The 19,673-nt window shown below is 36.8% G+C and overlaps 1 protein-coding gene and 1 non-coding gene across 7 annotated transcripts in view; both read left to right on the top strand.

Moving 5' to 3' along the window:
- Positions 1–19,673, top strand: part of Dlgap1 (DLG associated protein 1) — a 784,970-nt gene that overhangs the window by 36,263 nt on the left and 729,034 nt on the right. The window lies entirely within an intron of this gene.
- Trnaa-ugc lies at positions 15,688–15,770 on the top strand. Its single transcript has one exon. It is a non-coding gene; the product is annotated as a tRNA-Ala (tRNA).

Here is a 19,673-nt window from a genome sequence, read left to right as displayed (position 1 = left end):
ATAAAGCTTGTATGTTTGTAGACTCAGTATAGTATGACCTGTGGTCTTCCTGACTATTTTTCATTCTTGTTATTTTACTCTCCCTTCCGTCTTCCATCCCTAACATCTCCTCCACCATACATGTACAACCAGATCATGACACATTGGAACTCAGGGTCTCCTCGTTAATTGTATCTCTACCCTGGGACCCAGCACATGATAGAAACAGGTGTATTTATTAAATTAATTGAATGAGTGAATGCATTTATTAAATGATGTCATAGCTAACAGGAATGAATGAGGATAGTGATATCTAATGTCAGGGAGAACTTTGGAATGAATTATGTTAGCAGAGTTAATGACTATGCTTTAGTTAGTACTCTTTGAAAATTACTAAGATAGTAATTTTAGGATACATTTCCTTAGAAAACCTCCTGCCATATTAACAAGTTATATATAATGGTGTAAAGAAATCATCAGCTAAATACATTTTTCATAAAAATTGCCCCAAATCAGCTGGAAATCATTGTTCAAGCGGCGTTGTTTACAAATAATTGTATTATTTGTGAAATTCCAATGGTTCCGATTCATATTGCCCAAAGCAATATAAATAATCATTCCTAGATATCTGAAAAATTATTTGAGGACAGAGCACATGCATTTGCGTTTCTTTTCATTATGGTAAAATGTATATAACATAAAAATTACCCTTTTAACCACTTTTAATTGTATAATTGTTTGGCATTAAGTATATTCACATTATTTTGCAACCACTCAGGACCAACCATCTCCAGAACTTTTCATCTCCTCCAACTGAAACTTTGTACCCATTAAACTAACTTCTCATGATAGCCACATAACCAACTTCCCAATTTTGTTATTGTTGTTGTTTTTTAAATTCAAACTGAAAAAGATGTACATATTAAGGTTAGCTACACTACTGCTTCTCACAATAAAATGTCCAAATGGACAAAAAAATTGCAATCTCAATTAGGAACCAATCAAAATACTTCTAAATTTTGCTTCAAAAAATGTTTTTTTTCCTCAATATCATTTTTTTCCTTTGAGAAAAAAGAAAAAAAGAAGTTTTTGATATCATCTTAAATCATCTTTTCCTAAACACTTTTCAAAACCAAATGCTAACAACCTGCCAAAACTGGAATTAAAAATAAACTAAGATTTTTGGGATGAATATGATATCCTAAACCCATTTGAATTTCTCCCTCTCTTAATGTACTTCAGAATAGATTGAACTAAAATAAGAAGGAACGTTTCTCTAACAGGCATAAAACCAAAGAACATTCCTCTCCATAATTGAAGTTCAATGTTGTTCTGGCAGGAAATGAGATAGTATGCCACTCCAATGTCCAATACCTGCATGGATCCAGTTGATGTGTAAGCTGAGAGTCCCAACTCTGCATTGCTACTTCTTCTCAATTGACATTGGCCAGCTTGATGAAGAATTGGCATTGTTGGGGCAGGTCAAAGCCTTATGTTACTTTAGCTTCTCACATGACACTGTCGTCCTTGGAGCCTAGCATCCTAGGGCTTGGCCTGCTGTGAGACAGATGAGCTTGACTATGAGAAGTAGGTGCCTGGGTTTAAGTTTCTGCCAGGTATCGCTCTAAGTCATAACTGCTAAGTCACGGCTGTAAAGCTTTCCTGAGGAGTCGAGCTCCTACTTGCTGTGATCTTCTACCTGCACGTTGGCTCCTTCTCCATATTTACCTGAATTATCTAAAAGTTGCTAATGAAAATAATGGAATATTACCATTTTTCTTCTTCCTTTTTTTGGGGGGGTGCAGGGGTGAGGGACTTGGGGGTTGGCTGAAACAGAAAGAAATGAACAGAAGTCCCACATTCTTTCCCAGAGATCAACTGAGTGATCAGTATTGGATTAACTGGATTTCATTCATTCATTACTCATTCACTCAACAGTTGTTTTAGTGCCTTCTATATACCAATCATTATTTTGAGATCTAGGAATCCATCAGTCAACAGAAAGGTTTCCAGCTCTTAAATTTATACAAGGGGGGGAATAAACTATAAACTATAAATAAATACATAAATGAGATTTTACTTATTGGTAAATGAGAAAACCAAAAATCAAACAGTCTCATTTAGTAGCTACCACAAAAGAATACTCAGGAATAGAATTATAAGAAAGTAAAATACCTATACACTGAAAACTATAAAATGTTTTTAAAAGAAACTAAAGAAGATAAAAAATAAATGGAAAATAGCCCATATTCATGGATTAGAAGAATTAATATTATTAAAAAGTCTATATTACTCAAAGTGATTTATAGATTTTGATGCGATCACTATCAAAATTCTAATGCATTCTTTCATAGAAATAGAAAGTACAATCCTAAATTTCATGTTGAATTACAAAAATCCTGAATAGTCACACTAAAAACCAGCATGAAGAACAAGTTGGAGGCATCACACTACCTATTACAAATTATGTTACTACACAAATGAAACAACATAGTTCTGGTAAAAATAATAGACACATTAAATGATAGGACAGAATAGAGGGCTCAGAAACTAATCTTGTATATATTTGATCAGTTCAACAAGTGCCAAAAATACATGATGGAAAAAGGAAACCTCAAAAAATGATGTGGGGAAAACTGGTTATCCATATGCATAACAATGAAACTGGACCCCTATCTTGAACCACATAAAAATTAATTCAAAATGGTTTAAAGATTTAAATGTAAGACTCGAAAATGTAAAAGTACTAGAAGAAAACAGAAGAAAAAGTTACATTTAGCAACAAAAGCAAAAATACACAAATGGAGTTGCATCTGAGGTTTTCATACAGCAAAAGAAACATTGAAAACACAATCCCCAGGCTAAGAGCAAATGTTTGCAACAAACCGGCTATCGAGTATATCCAAGGAATTGAGTAGGTTGAAAAGAAATATACACTCCCATGTTCTTTGAAGTATATTCACATCAACAAGATGTGGAATCAACCTAAGGTGTCAATTAAGCAGTGAATGAATAAAGAGAATGTGATAAATACACATGTGCATGCATACACATGAGAAATAGCATTCAACCTTAGAAATAATGAAATTTTGTCATTTGCAAAACATAGATGAAATTGGAAAACATTATATTAAGTTAAATGAGCCAGGCACTAAGAGACAAATACTGAATATTATATATGGAATCTAAAATAGATTATGGAATCTAAAATAGAATCTAAAATTATAAAAATGGAAAGTTGAATGGTAGACACCAAAGGTGGTTGGTGGGTGAAATGAAAACCTGATGTTCAAAGGGTTCAAAGCCTCAATTAGGAGAAATGAGGTTGATTGGTTTGTTTTTTGAGATCTATCACACAGCAAGGTAAATATAGTCCATAATGGTATTTTGTACATTTCAAAATAAGAGTCATTTCAAATGTTCTTACCACATCATGTGATAAGTATAAAGATGAGGAATGTGTTAATTAGCCTAATTTGATTATATAGTATTTGTACTTTGTATCCCCTCATCTATATTCCTGTAATTTGTCAATTGAAAATGTAAAAAAAAGAAAATTCAAGAGTTATTTTTGGCTCAAATAAGAAAATTTTCATTTTCAAGAGTTAAATGAGCATCATTATTGGACTGGTTTGTCAACAATGAAGATCTTTGATCTGAGAATTGAGTGACCAAAAAAATATCCAACTTTGGATGTAGAGGAGAGAAGTTTCTCAAAACTGAACAGAAGAAAACCTGGTGTTAAGAACATATATATCCCACTCTTACAAGTCCATGATTTGCATTCAGGGGGTGATGACAAGACAACAGCATATAAGGACTCCGTGTGTAATACTGACACTGAGTATCATGAAAAAAGACTCTTGAGGAGCTTCCTCATATAAACATACTAAGGAAGGGAAGGCAGGTAACATCAGAAATGGTGGCGATGGTGATGATAATGAGCGCTTAAAATCATGTCTAAACTACATTATTACCATGAATGTTGGTGTCAAGTTCCACATGAAGGTTATCAAGGATTTCTGGGAAGCAAATACAAGATTTTCTTTTTTAAATGCAAGTTCAGAAGTATTTGTGTTTGCTGGGAGTGTGTGTCTGTAGGTGTGTTTGTATGTAGGATGAGACCACATGTTGAAGGAAAGCAGTAAGTAAAATTTGCTCAGTCCTTTGTCTTGTATTGATATTGGTAGAGACTCAAACATGTAAAAACCTGTAGCTAAATCACAGTAGGATATAATAAGTACACATGATTATATGTGACTGAGAATGTTTGTAAAGACATTGTTTTAGCAAAATGGGGCAAAGGTGGTGTAGTAAAATTATAATTACAAAGGCATTAAGTAAGATAAAAATAAGATGAAATATTGTTATTATTGTGGATTAAATCCCTCAGTTAAAAGACAAACCCCTTGGAATGAATCAAAAAGTACTATTTATCTATATGCTTTTGTATGAAATACTCAAAAGTGCCTACTACTTGTAAATAAAGACATAGGCAAAGCTTTATCACACAAATGAAAAAGAAACTTTACTATTATAAATGAATGTTTTTTTTCCTTTGAGTATTCTAAATAGATTTTTTGGCTTGTAGAAAATCTATTGATCAATTTAAATTATACATTTACTAATTTTTTATTATCTTTAATAATTTTCTAGTTGAATTTGACCTAATTGCTTAGACTATTGTGTACATTTTTTTGGAATATAAAATATAACTTTTATATATCACACAGTAGTATATGGATTGGTTAAATAAATTATAGCCTCTAGGCACACTTAATAGCCATTATGGCCCACATATCTGATTTTGTCCTTGGATAAGGTTTTTTTTATTTGTTTTGTACACATATGTGCACACACACGTGTATATATGTATGTAAAATCTTTCAGGGAAGAAACCAATACAGATGTAAATAGTTTAAAAATTTTTAAACATGTTTATTCTTTATGATATATTTGAGTGTTTTATGAGTAATAAGCACATTTTAAGAAATGGATAGTTTTAAGAAGCAAGACATAGTTCTATTTAATGACAGTGTGACAGAATCGACTTTTATTTTCCTCAGTGCTAATATAGATTAATATTTTTGGCTCCAATAAGAAATGTAGTATTTGGAATAATCTTCTAAGTTGCACTAAATCATAGTCATGAATGTAGAATTTGTTCTGTACCATAAAAAATTTTGGAAAGAATACCTCCAACATATAGAAGTGATTTATTTCAGGAAACCCAAAATCTTTGAGAGAGAGATCTGTTGAATCTTCTCTCGAAAATGAATTTATGTCAGCAGGTCACTGTCAAATGGAACTGCTTAGAAATATTTGAATAAAGTGTATTTCAGTGGTTCATCAATCTCAGTATACATCAGAATTAATGAAATGGCTTAATAAGGGCATAAATTGCTGAGCTCTATGCTGAGTTTTCAACTTAGTAGATCTGGGCAGGGGCTCAGGTATTTGCTTCTCTAACAAATTTCCAGGTAAAGTTACTGTGGGTGTTTCAGGAACCCATTTCAACAACTTCCAGTATGAGGTTTAAAACAGGGGACGGGTCTCTGATTTCCCTCTTTGAAAGTTAACAACTTGTCCAGGCCGAGTTTCACACACTTATACTGATGGAAGACACCAGAACTAAGAGAGAGATGGCTGGCTCATCACTAGAAACAAAGCAGTATCCAGAGAACTGGCTTCATCTGGTTTCTGGTTCCAGTTGCCCACACTGATTTGCCAGAGAAGTGGTAATGGGGAGATGTTTACCTGCACTTCCTTTAGTTTTGTATCTTAGGAGTGGAACCTCAACTTGAGAGAGACTAAGCTTTGGTTACCTGATGGCACATCTGCCTGCCCTCCAATACAAAGGGGGTGGGAGGGAGATATGATTCCTTGTTCTGGAATGTAAGCAAATTCCATTCAGAGATAGGAAGGAGAGGGTTTGTCTTTAAATCCTTCCTGGGTTCTCTCTCTTAATAGAGACCCTCATCATCTCAGCTACTAAGACTATCTGTTATATCAACATCCTTGTGGTACCCTTTGTTCAAGAAGGCATGAGATCATACAGACTTGTGGAAGTGATCAGGATAATAAAATAACCAAGACTGAATGCTTCCCAACAAGGGGTATAGAGGAAATGTGAAAATGCCAGATATTTTCAATTTCTCATTAAATGTCTGTTTTGTTTTCTTTTAACTAATTAGTTTTAATAATAAGATTTTGTTAATTTTCTGATGGTAAATTATACTTAACCAACTCTTCACCCATGGCATGGAGCTCTCCAGGCACCATGGGCTCTAGTGTACTCTCCCCAAGGCGTGACGCTGGGTCATGGAACAAGTGGGGGTCTTCAGTCTTGTGATGGAGATTCCTCCTCTACCACTTATTAGCATTTTACCTTACCTAATATCTCTGAGCCCCAGTCTCCCTATTTATAAAATCAGGATCCCTTCCCAATACTATTATTGAAGGTAAAAATAATATTTATTTACCTAGTGCTTTGGGTAGCACCTACTACATGAGAGGTGTTTAGAAGTTGTAATTATAATTAACATTAGGTGCACATAGTCATAGAATCCTCTGCTAATCCTGACACACAGACCCATTCCACACCCACTTTAGGTGAACTACTCATCAGGTTCAACTTTGAGCTACAACTCCAGATGATTTACTACTGTGAGGAAGTGTTCTTTGTGATTAAAGATGTTGAAAGTTTAAATCCTTCCCAGGTCTGTGCAGGAAGTAGCTACTTTGCCAGGTGCAAGAGAGCTGCTTGGTCAAATGCTACCGGTTCTGCCACTCAGGTCATAAGTTATAGAAGAAGATAGGAAAATATGATTTGCTATAGTGAGAGCTTGTCTTCAGGAATGTGGTTCCAAGTGGTTATTTATTCTTTTGATGCTGAAATTGTCAACACCTAGAGGTAAAGAATTGCTTTGGAACACAAATGTTCCTTCCAACAGAGAATGTGAACGTTACAGAACTATTAATCAGGACAATCAAGCAGAAAGTGGATTTAACCAGGGGATCTAGAGGAGAAGGAAGCTGGAATCCAAGTATAAGATATTTCAGGATTAAAAGAGGATGAACTAACCCAACTGCAGATTTTAGAAAGTCAACAAATTGTACCAGAGATATTATAATTCCATGAATGTAAGCATGTCTCCATTTGGATGGTTCAGTTTGTCTACTCAATGCTGGAATATTATTGAGGTTGACCTACCTTTTAATTTGCTGTGTCCTTTCCATCAGTAGGGAGTTAGTTTGTTACTTCTTACATCTGTGTGTGTGTGTGTGTGTGTGTGTGTGTGTGTGTAGGTTTATACACCAGCTTTGGGCTGTGAATGTTATAAAGGTGAGTGGCATAGCCTGTATTCAGGGAATTTACAGTTACTGGGAAGGTAGAGGGAGGTAATGCACATAGCTATACTAAGGCACAGTCAAGGCACAATCAAGACATAGGGAGACTGACCATAATGTATAGGCATCTTTGTAGAAGTTGATTTAAAAGTTGTGTATTTGCCAAGAGCCCAGATTATAAAGTGTTAACTACAGTTTACACTCTTTCTCATTCTTAACTTTGCGCTTGTTGTACTCCTTTCAATGTTTCCTCATTACTAAAATTATATAATAATAAAAAAGAATAAGGAAGACTGGCTGATTAAGCACTCAGTAAGTGTGGACTGTATTGACTTTTTCTTTTAATCACTAGTATTTTTAGATATACATATAAAATCTTAAGTATGGTAGGAGGCCTCTCAGAAGACTTCAAGACAGTAATAACTAAACTTGGTTGAGCATACACTGAGGTTTATGTTCTCTGCTAAGTACTTTATTTAATTTTATTTGATTTCATATATAGTAATAAGAGGTCAGTATTATTTTATACCCACTTTTCAGATAATAAAATAGAAGACCAAGAGTATGTATTTGCCCAAAGCTCCATAGCTAGTAAGTGGTAGCCAGATGAAGTAGAACTAGCTCATTTAGTATTTTAGGTGCTTGACCTCCATTTCTTCAGTTTATTTTGTTTAACTTTGTTGTCCCTACCTCTGAACACTGCTATTAAAAAAAATCAATCTTCTATTCATTCACTAGCTCAGCAATCATTTTTTGAGTCTCTAAACTCAAAAAGTGCTTATTGTGCTCTGTGCCGCTTTGAAACCATAATTAAATGCAGCTCAACAGAGATTTATTGAGACCCATCTAAGAATCAGGCACTACGCTACCTTTATTCTCCTGGGAAACTACATACAGAATCAAATAACCACAACAGATTGTGGGGAGGGTTGGAACAGAGGCGAGCACAGACCCTTGTGGAACCACAGGGGCAGAAAGAGTGAATCAATGAAAGTGTTTACTACCAGCACCAGCTGGATGCCATTCATCCCCACCTCAGCACCTTCTGCTCAGGTAACAGAGAAGGGCCAGGATGCTCTCAGGGAGGTGATGGCATCGACATTATATCTAGGAAGGTCAGTGCTAAATGTTGTGGAAGGGTGAGGAGGAATTGAGGTGGGAAAATTTGTTTAGAATCAACGGGGGAAAAAAAAGGCTTTTTGAATGTCATACCATTGTAGATTTTTGATTCACAAGCAAAAATCAAAAAAATGTCCCATAAAGAAAAGAAAAAGGAGGAGAATAGGAGACACTCCAAATTTCTGCTTTCATGCTGATTTCCTTATAGCTTGAGATAAAGGAGAACAGAGTGGGGATAAAGAATGATAAAAACACCAAGTTTAAAAGACATACACTAAATTTTTTTTAAATGCATAATATTTTTGCATTAAGTTTTCAGTCTCCTCTCTCCTTGGCATGTAGGAAAGTTTCCTAAACTTGGATTAAATTAAGGAAATGAAGTAGGAATATATTATTTTAAAGCCATCAGTCTTGTTCTTAAAAGCTTGAATTTTCTCTTTGGCAGGGCAATATGGTGGAGGTGGGGTTAGAAACATGGGGAGAAAGAAAAGGTGGGTGGGAGATTGGCTGCAGAAAACCATTAAAATACCACATTATACTTTATAGTTGTTAATTATTTTAAATTCTGTAATGATTTTTCTGAGCTAAAGGTTTTTGTCATAAAGACATTGATTTGTATTCAGGGAAACACATATAAACATGACCTCTTTAACAAATGCCAAAAGGTCTTGTTTGTATCTGAATGAAAATGAGACTCAAGGATGACATAGAGTCTGGAGAACTTGGTTTCCTGTGATCTAATTGCTTTGTCTTTGCATACAGAAATCTTCAGAAAAGTGCTCTGCTTTTAAATGATTCAGTATTGTTTTGGAGTGTAGTTTAATCTGATTCCTGGGGGGAAAAAAACAACAACTCAGTGTTCTTATTTTGATCTAGTCACTCTGATCTCTGTTAATATTATTGATTTTGTAACCTAATCAGATTTTATTTGTCCCTTTGAAATCTTATTTATCTCTAAGAGAAGACTTATTTCAGAGTCTGAATCGACCATTCATTGCATGTTACATAGGCATACTTCAGAGATGTTGTGGCAATAGTCTTTTCTATATTTCAGAACAGTATGTGTGTGATCATTACATTCTTCATTATTGGAACCAGACTCTACCACTGCTTATTTTTCTCCAACATCTTTCTGTATGCAGAGAATGCAGACATTCCTGAGGTAGCTTCAGACATTAGAATCATAATTACTGTTGTCCTTAAGTAATACCTTAAACTTCTATGGATTTCATCTCCTTTGTTTCTCCATTTTTTAATTGTACTATGTGTATGGTGATCACAGTTTTTGTCTAAATGGGCAAATAAGCTTGGGGTGTAGCTCAGCATTAGAGCACTCGCCTAGCATTGGCAAAGCCCTGGGTTTGATCCCAGGTACCACAAAGTAAATAGATACACATTTTTGAAGCTGTCCCTTATGCAGGAATCTGTAAGTGGACTCTGATGGATCTTCTTGGTGGTCCCTGAGAAGATTGGGACAGAGGACAGCTTGTTACTGGAGGTGGTGTTTGGAGGTCCCAGAGAGAGGAACCTCAACTCCAGATGATGGAATTCTTGACCTATTTGATGGAAAAGAATTTCAGCACCTGTCAGATATTGAAGCACACTGATTTATTAAGGAAAGCAATGAATACCCTTTTAAGGGAGAATGTGGGCCACCTCAAAAGTGAAAGATAACATTTAGAGTTTTTAGGTTCTTCTTTTAAAGGAAACTTGCTGAGGGGGTATGCATGGGAGAGTATGAGATGACATCGGTGACTACAAGTCAGTTTATGGTGGTCTGGCAAGTCTCAGGATCCTTGGGTTGATGTCTTTTCAACATTATATGATCAATTGATAACATTGGCAGAGTTTCCTAGGTTAAAGGTTCATGTGTCCCTTTGCTCACTCTATTCTAAACATGTATGTGTTCATGGGCTAATTAACATGAACATGCACAGGACAGATTTCATAAGTGGGTGAATTTTCAATAACTTTAAGGCTGTGAGTGCAGATGTACAGACCTCCCAGAAATTTGGGATTAAGAAGGCCTGGAAGAAGAACTTGCAGAGTGACAGGCCTAGGAGAAAGAACTGGCTTGGGGAGGAAAGGTTTGCAGAACCTCAGCATAGGCTTTCACATTCAAGGTTGAATCCTCCTCCTTCCTTTTGTCTGCTTTCTGCTTATCTTATTTCTTCTATCCTACTTGAAGCTGGGGAGAAGAGCAGCCCTGAGCCTTTTCCACAGTGTCTTTGGTTCTATCCCACAGGATTCCTCATCATCTTTCCAACCAACTCTTTTTCCCTCCTGTGATGTCTGTTTCTTAGCAGAGAGAAAACACTGTCCTTGAATTTCTATGGGGCCTAAATTTTATCTGCAAGAAAACACAATGTGTGTGTGTGTGTGTGTGTGTGTGTGTGCATGTTTAACCTCCAAGCCCCATTGTTGCAAATATATTAATTTAAAAAATATCGGAAAAGGTTTTATCCTAAAGATATAATCAAACAGGAATATTCATAATAGATATTTTTTCCTAATTTTTTAAATAATAAAAATTAATAAAATGTATTCTGGGATAGGAGAGTTAAATCATGAAATGCAGTGTTATAAGGGAACTTGTAATGGAATGGAAAATGTTCATAATATGTTGTTACATTTTTAAAAATTGCAAAAAAAAATTGTCAAATGATCTGATTTAATTATACATGTAAACATCAAAAAGAAATATTGGTAGCAGTGGCAAGTACTAAACATTGTGATAATGGGTAATTATTTTGGCTTGTACAATTATTTCTGTTTTCAAAAAAATACCCATATTTTGCTTATATAATTAAATAATAATAAAGATGAATGTTTTCCATAAACATTCCATAAACATCACTTTCTAAACATTCTGGACTGCTTTAAAGATTGCTAACCCTGCTTAATTAAGGCAATTCCATATTACTTAAGCTGTTCTACTTTGGAAATTGACTTCATTAATAACAGAAAAGAGATTGAAAATACCTATTTGGAGTGTATTCAGTGAAATGCCTGTAGCAGTGATGTTTATGTACTGCTGGGATTCTGGTTAAAAGATTTGTCAGGCATATACTAAATCAGAGTCTGTGTATAAGACTCTGACAAATGTATTTTAAACAGTACCCACAAACATTCCAATATATAACCCAAACTTAGCAACTGCTAGTCTAGAGATAGTCTTCAGAAAATATTTTTCCTTTCCCCTATTTTTATTTTTATGTAATTTAAATATTTTTGCTTTTATAATGTTCTTCCTTCAAGGTCAATTCTTCATAATTTATCTCATGTTTATAATTGTCAACATTCATTCAATTTCTGAGTATATACAGAACTTGAACCTTATTAGATCATATGTTTCCTTAACTATAAACCCAATATAAATTAGTAGTATTATGTATCATCATATTTCTCATGATCACAACTGTTCCTACATTATTGTAATAACTGAAACCTATTGGTGGCATTAAGATGTTAATAGGAATGTATACCTCTGTTAATAGGAACTATACACATACATATAGTTAGGAATTAGGAAGGCTAATTTTCCATAGATCATTAGGCCATCTCGTTGTGAAAATTTCTATAAATAGTGTACTTAAGTGAATGTTTTATCAAGTGAAAATTAAGTAGTTTCTCATGCTGAAAAACCATGCCTGTATTCTTAACAACAGGCAAGAAGTCAAGCCCTGTCAGGGTTACCCATTCCCTAGGCAAAACTAGACAAATGCCAGCAGCTCTGTCCTTACTTGTACAAAGACCTTCCGCTCCCTTTCTAATGGCTAATGAGTCTTGGCATCTAATCCATCTGAATTTCAGTTTCCATTTGTATTTTCTGCCTAACCTGGACTGAGAGCAGGCAGCCCAGATGTCGTCTTCAATGTTGTCACACAGCAAATCAGTACCCTACGTAGATTCCTCCACTGTCAATGTCCAGCATCTCGGGCTAACAAGAAATGTCTGTATTAAAATAAAACCCAGATTATGGCGTTTTCGTATTCCTTTCCTTTCTGTGCTTTTGATTTTTAAAATATTAACAATATTTTTTTAAAATATTGTTTTTAAAAATATTTTAAATATTAACATCAGCTTATATTTTCAAGTGTTCATTTTCTTATAGAAATTAATCTAAAAAAAAAAAGTCAAAAACCCTGTGATCACTCCCTGCAGGGCAACTTGTGTCAAGGTTGTAAAAAGTGCATCATAGATTGAAATAATAAGATAGACCACGTGTGTGTGGGGGTTTTTTTTTTTTTTTTCCTTTTCATGTTTTCTTGGGAAATAGTTGTGTGTGTCTCTCTTCTTTCAATACTCATTATGTGATGTTAAGACAAAATCACTGATTGGCATCCACCATTAATCCACTGATTGACAATTCAAGCGTCTAACCTTCTCTTTATTTTACTTTTGTTGGATCTTAATTGATAATTTACACATTCAGACTTGGGAATCTCAAATGTTTTCTCACACTGGCTGTCTTTAGTGAATTATAAACAAACAAAAGATTGTTTAAGGCAGACTGAACTTGACCCTAACAGTAATCATGAAGCAGGTAAGAGTGGTTCCCAGCCTTGCCAGTTAGTCCTCATTGTCATTCATATGCATAGAAATGTACTCAGCTGTGGCCTCTTGCTAACCAAGAAGGAATGGTGGGTGGCTTGTTTTTACAGATGATCTCAACTAATTCAAAGTTCAGTTTAAGTTTCAATTTTCTGTATTGTACCCATATTCTTTAAGTTGCACCAACAGAATATATTCTCCTTTGAGTAGTTTTTAATAACTTAAGTACTTCTCCCAATACCATGCTTCTCACTTGACTTTGGAAAGTGCACATAGCACTAGCATATAAATGCTAACTAATAAAAATTATTTTCTGCAAGATTTTAAATGGTCACCCTTCACCTTTCTGGTGGCAAGAAAAGAGATGGTAGGTGGCTGAAGTAATTCAAACCACTATATTTGAAAAGCCTCCTTTTGTAACGGTTGTGAAACAGAACAATCTATCAGGTATGCTATATAATGTCTGTGCTTATTTCCTTTTAACACAGAATGTTGTATAAGAACAACCTAAGGAGCTAGGTATGATGTGCACACCTGTAATTCCAGCAACTCTGGAGGCTAAAGAAGGAGAATCACAAGTTTGAAGCCTGCCTGGGCAATTTAACAAGAGCTTGTCTCAAAATAAAACAACAAAAAAATTTTTTTAAGAGCTAGGGGTATAGCTCAGGGGTAGAGTGCCCCCGGGTTCAAATCTCTATGACTGTAAAGCAAAAAATCACAACAAAATAAAATAAATAAAAAATAAAGAACAATCTAAGGCTAATAGAATATATTTCCAAAGGTAACGAGCCTCAAAGAAAAAACTGAAAGAAGACAAAAATTTCTCTTTAACACTTTTATATAACTCATTGTGTATGAATTATTTATAATATTTTGTGTTTAGAAGGAACTCTTATACAAAAGCTAGGTTGTGAAATAAATATAATTGTTCTTAAGAGCAGAATGACTAGGAGGACTTTAAACTCATAGTTTCAGGACAGGTACGTTACTCACTAAAGAATTTTGAAACTGTTTTCTCACTCCTCTTCTTGTTTTGTAAAAAAATCCCCCTCTTGCCACTAAAAATCAGTTTAATTACTTTGATCCATTGAGGGAAGTACCTCCACTCCTAACCCTTCACATACACACCTCCATTGATAACATCCATGCTTGTAAAGAACATTTCAACAGCTGTGGAATCAGATGTGACCACCTGGGTTTTCACTAAAAGCTTGGTCACCAGCTAGTGTTACTGTTGAGAAATGGTGCCAGCTTGAGTGGGTGGGGCCTAATGGAAACACGTGAAGTTCCTGAGGTTATGCCCTTTGAAGGGGATATCTGGACCACCCTGATCCCTCCTTTCTCTCTCTCTCTGCATCCTGGCTGCCTTGAGGTGAGCAACCTTCCTCTGGCCCATGCTTTACATGTACTGAAACTGTGAGCCAAAATCAATATTTCTTCCAAGTTGAGCATCTCAGGCATTTTGTCACAATAATTGAAAGCTGACAAACACAACATGGATGTGGGGTGGATCACAGGATCAAGTCACAGAATGTCTGTAACAGTTTGTAACTTTGCCCATGTTTTCAGCAATACTTTCATTCTATTTTGGTTTTCTGACTTCACCTAACTCCTGTCATTCTTCAACTAGAAGACTGCCAGGTATTAAGACTTGGATAGGGATCTCGTACAAGTGCTTCCATTTGGTCACCTACTTTCCTTACATATTCCTGCTCATTGCTGAATTGCTGCGTATGTAGAGAGAGAATTGTCCACCCTTTGAAGGATATCATCATCACTGCCTCCCCATAAGACAGACAATAATTCCACATAAAGAAAACCTACCCTCATCTTCTTTTGTCCCAAACTGCTCCATATCTTATAGAGTGAGCTGCTTGCCCTCAGAAGGCTCTGGAATAGGTCAGAACAGAATCGTGTTCTGATCATTTCCAAGAACACTTCATACCCTGCTCTGAAAATTTATCTGTTATTCCATTTTCCATTTCACATTACACCCAGATACTTAATGCCGTCCGATAAGGCATGAGATGTTTTACAATGAGCATCCTATGAGAGAACAGGGGCCAAAATAACCAGCAGCTACAGAGAACTTCCAAATTAAAAGATGGGCCTCCCTTCATCATTAATTTACCCTCCCCTAAAGAAATTTAAGTTAAAAATGAAGCCTGCTTTGTGAATTAAATTCCAATAACACCAAAGCCTAGACTCCTGGCCTCCCCATTTCTTATTTAGCTCAGTCTGAGGTAGGTGATGAACTGAGACCAAGCGGATCTATTTTAAGCTATCTTCTGGAGCATTCTATATTTAAATGACTAACACTAGAACATTTGTATGTGTCTGTCTTTGTCCCCCAAAGAGTCATGTAACGTATGAAAATTTATAGTGCCAGGCCCACCCACAAAATTACAAAATACTAGGAACACCCCTCGTGCCGAAACTAGAGTAATTATCCTAGGCAAATTCATATATTCTGAATTAATACATGGTGGTAAATGTATCTGCCCTTCAGCTATCAATCATGGAAGAGAAACAGAGCAGAGCTCTCAGCTCATTTGGAGGAAGGAACATATAGCAACCCCGAAGACAAAGCTAATGCAGGGCACTCAGCAATCCTTGCCAAGTTCCTGGGGTCTATAACATGTTAATTGAAATTCCTTTGGGCGAAATTTCCTATTAAAAGATGAAGTGTGGGCTGGGGCTATAGCTCAACTGGTAGAGTGTTTGCCTTGCATGCACAAGGCCCTGGGTTCGATCCCCAGCACCACACAAGAAAAAAAAAGAATTGTGACCCCATTCCTCTCTTCTCCTTAGAGAAAATCCCCAATGCACAGTACCAATTTCTCATAGAGTGAAGATTGAGCCTCACCTGCCTTATGCAAAATTTATGGTTTGTCAGGTTGTCACCTTAGTCTCCTTATCCGACTCTGTTTCTCTCTTTGCCTTTGCATTGAGTTCATGTCTGTAAAATAGTTACTCTATTCCACATACCTCAGGGTCAAATCTGGTCTTTGACTGCCTCTATTGCCTTTATTAGCAGAGTGCCCCTCTCTTAACAGGCAAATCTTCATGGCTTTGAACTTGTACCGCTCATGAGTCTATAGGGGACCGATTTCCAATGGTCCATATGGTTTGCCTCCTCAATTTTTATTAAAGGTGTCCTCCTTCCCTCGCCAGTGTAGTTCATCTCTCAGAGCCAGTCCTTGATATCCTTCTCTGCTTATTTTTTTAAAGATTCTTCCTAGGGTTGGGGATGTAGCTCCATAAAGAGTACTTCCTTCGCATGTACAAATCTCTGGGTTTCCCTGCAAAATGGAAAAAATATATTCTCCCCAATAAAATTATTTTGCTCATTTCTCTTGCTTATTTTCTATTACCTTTCCTAAAATATAAGTTCTTTAAAGGCACGGCTTCCTGTCTGCTTTGTTCTCTTCCACATCTTTTGCATTGTAACACATTCCTGACTCTCAGTATTTCTTGAACAAGTGAGTGAGCCCTCCACCCCCAGCAGTTTTACTGTGCTTCTCCCTGTTTTCCCCCATCCTCAGCGAGACACCCCAGCAGTTTTATTTCTGTGCCGCACAGTTGCTGTCCTTGAATTCTGGAGGCCCAGCAGTTCTGTCCCCCAGGGTGGCCTCTTCTGAGGCCTCTTAACTTTAGAGTGACTCTCAGATGCCAGAATGAAGTGAATCATTTGTTTATGCTTTTGGCTGCCTGTACCCTGGGAGACCCCAATCATTGCCTTCCCTGAGCTTTGAATAGCCCAGGCTTTGAGGACTGGTCCTTTTGGGCCATATTTTTACTTGTCAGGAAGGATCAGCCTCTGTGTTCTATTTCCTTTCAAGCAGGCTCAGCTGGGTTTGCTCGCTTTCCTGTTCCTCTCTTTGATTTTATTGGCTGCTACTTAACTGGGCCCCTCTGTCCTCTACCACACACCACTGCTTTGCTCAGTCATTTAGTTAGCCTTCCTTTTTTGGCTTCCGGATCCTGACATTGTTTTTGTCAACGCTTCTGCCCAGACTCTGTCCTTTGAAGTGTCCCTCAGCCACGGATGCAAAGTTACTGTGTTCCAAATTTGCCAAAGTGTCATTTTGAGTTTTCAAATACATTTGACCATCCATCCAGGATCAGGCTACATAAGCTTAGGCTATCTTAAAACGTCACCAGGATGTGCGTTGTTCCCTTTCCCTGAATCATCTGTGTGAGCTGCCCTGTGTGTTGTTGGAACATTCCCCAAAGGTAATTACTCTCTTCTTTCACCTCCACCAGCGTTTTCTTTTCAGTTCACTTTCCTTCCTGTCCTGCCTTTAGATAGACATTGGCTTTTAACTCGTCCACTTCTCTTTGAGTCTCTTCTTAGGGTTGTAGATAGAAAGATGTCTCCAAGTATAAGGGTTTTCACTGCCCTTCTTCACTTCGAATTTGTAATAAGGGCACTGAATTTTTCTCTATATGTCATTATGAAGGAAACACATATAGGATTCCCCCTCATCCTACTTTGTTTTTGGCAACTAGTTCTACTATGCATACTATGGATCTTTGATATCCAAATATTGACCAGGACCTATGGTGTGAACAATTGGAATCACCTGAGACTTGGAGGTCATCGATCCCAAATCCCCAAGGATCTATACCCACTTCCTAGTTGTATACCACTAATTAGAGTAAGGCAAGTGTCAGACACCTAGGCCCAGTGATTTACGAAAGACCAGCTTCAATATCACATGTAAGAATGCTGCCACCATAATGTGCACAAAGCCACAGTAGGATCTTATGAGACTCTTATACTGAAAACTACATTTTCCCAATGAACAAAGGTTCATTGTTACTAAATTTTAGTCCTGGTACTTTAACTCAGGACCTCCTTACTCATTCATCTTTGGTGGGATAATTCATTTTAGGTATTAACCGGTTCCCCTTCCCACTATTATTTTTTCTCATTCCCACCCTCTCCACTTTCACCTGCATTCAACAAATGCCTACTATGCCCAGTTCCTCTAGGAAGAATTCTAAAGGGCTTCACTTCCTTGGACTGGCCACACTTGATGGTTACTTGGAAATGACCTTGGGAAATGTTTTTTTTTCTTTTGTTTTTTTCTTTTTTGTACTGGGAATTGAACCCAAGAGTGTTCTACCACTGAGATAGATCCCCAACCCTTTTTATTTTTTATTTTGAAAAAGGGTCTGGCTAAGTTGCCTAGTCTGGCCTTGAACTCGGGATCCTCCTGCCTCAGCCTCCTGAGTTGCTGGGGTTATAGGAGTGCACCACTGAGTCCTGCTGGGTCCATGGCTTTGAATCTCGCCCATATATTCCCTGGGTATCTCCTTTGGTGAGAGATTCATCACTGTTTGTAATTCATCCTAAATCCTTGTCCTTTGTTTATTTCATTGTCTTCAGGACTGAGTCCCAGATTTCTTACATCAGACAAAGCATACTTATTCAGTAACTAGGGTAAGGCTATATGCTATTTGAAATTAAACTCATAAGCCATTTCATTAAAATACCTCTATTCTAGTTCATTGAATAAAGGTTAAGCATATATGGATGACTTCAGCAAAGTCTGTTTACTAATTATCATTATCATGTTTAGTATGTTCCAAAAGATACTTTATCTAAACTGCTTAATCTCTTCAAAACTTTACCAACTCTTTTTTTTTTATTGGTTGTTCAAAACATTACAAAACTCTTGACATATCATATTTCATACATTAGATTCAAGTGGGTTATGAACTCCCATTTTTACCCCAAATACAGATTGCAGAATCACATCGGTTACACATCCACATTTTTACATAATGCTGCCGCAGTCTGGCTGGGCACACAATCACGAGCCACCACACAGCTTGTAGATTCAAACAGCAACTCTTTATTCCCGAACTCACACCAGCCTTCTACAATCACGTTCTGGGGAAATCCACGTTCTCTGCCCAAATCCACGTTCTCTGTCCAAATCCACCACCACTGGGCTTCTATCTCCCAAAAAATACTGTCTGAATCCCTTGAGAACTCAAGGGGAACTCAGGCAGCAGGATACGCCCTATTCCCAGCAGGAATAATCTTAAACCTTAAACCTGGAACCTAAACCGGGAACTCCCTAAACCCGATTATCTTAAACCGGGAACACCCTAATCCGCCTTGGTCCTTGAGCAAGGTCACCTACATTCAATGTCACTGCAACATGTCAGCAACATGGGGTACGCTGGCAAGGAAATTGTCATACCTACTTGGCTAATGGCTCCCAGCATAATGCCATATTAGTAACTGTTGTATTCTGCTACCTTTCCTATCCTCTACTATGCCCCCTCCCCTCCCCTCCCATCTTCTCTCTCTACCCCATCTACTGTAATTCATTTCTCTCCTTGTTTCTTTTTCCCATTCCCCTCATAACCTCTTATATGTAATTTTGTATAACAATGAGGGTCTCCTTCCATATCCATGCAATTTCCCTTTTCTCTACCTTTCCCTCCCACCTCATGTCTCTGTTTAATGTTAATCTTTTCCGCCTGCTCTTCCTCCCTGCTCTGTTCTTAGTTGCTCTCATTATATCAAAGAAGACATTTGGCATTTGTTTTTTAGGGATTGGCTAGCTTCACTTAGCATAATCTGCTCTAGTGCCATCCATTTCCCTGCACATTCCATGATTTTGTCATTTTTTAGTGCTGCGTAATACTCC

The sequence above is a fragment of the Marmota marmota genome, unplaced genomic scaffold (genome assembly GCF_001458135.2).
Source record: "Marmota marmota marmota unplaced genomic scaffold, marMar, whole genome shotgun sequence".
NCBI classification, from domain to species: domain Eukaryota; kingdom Metazoa; phylum Chordata; class Mammalia; order Rodentia; family Sciuridae; genus Marmota; species Marmota marmota.
This window is presented reverse-complemented; position numbering and strand designations above follow the sequence as displayed.